The 250-nt window shown below is 37.2% G+C and overlaps 1 protein-coding gene across 1 annotated transcript in view; it reads left to right on the top strand.

Moving 5' to 3' along the window:
• Positions 1-250, top strand: part of LOC119591519 (sodium channel protein para-like) — a gene marked incomplete in the record, with an annotated part of 263120 nt that overhangs the window by 202184 nt on the left and 60686 nt on the right.

Genomic DNA, 250 nt, shown 5'->3' with positions numbered 1-250 from the left:
ACCTACCTTTCCCAAATGTGCATGTTGAACAATAAAATAATTGATGAGACATTTCAGGCTAGAGCCCCGACGGCCATAGACCGGGCAAGATTTCATCCTTCTTATGGTCAATGACTGATTCATATACTGATGATACATTTACTTTATTTATAGGAAGGATTTCTGCATAATCATCAACTGAGAATTTATTTTCCATATCATTTTGAGATTACTTAAATAGACTGTACAAAAGCGCACGCGCGCGCGTTTA

This window comes from Penaeus monodon, chromosome 28 (genome assembly GCF_015228065.2).
Source record: "Penaeus monodon isolate SGIC_2016 chromosome 28, NSTDA_Pmon_1, whole genome shotgun sequence".
Taxonomy (NCBI): domain Eukaryota; kingdom Metazoa; phylum Arthropoda; class Malacostraca; order Decapoda; family Penaeidae; genus Penaeus; species Penaeus monodon.
Note: the sequence above shows the minus strand (reverse complement) of the source record. Positions and strands in the feature narration are given on the sequence as shown.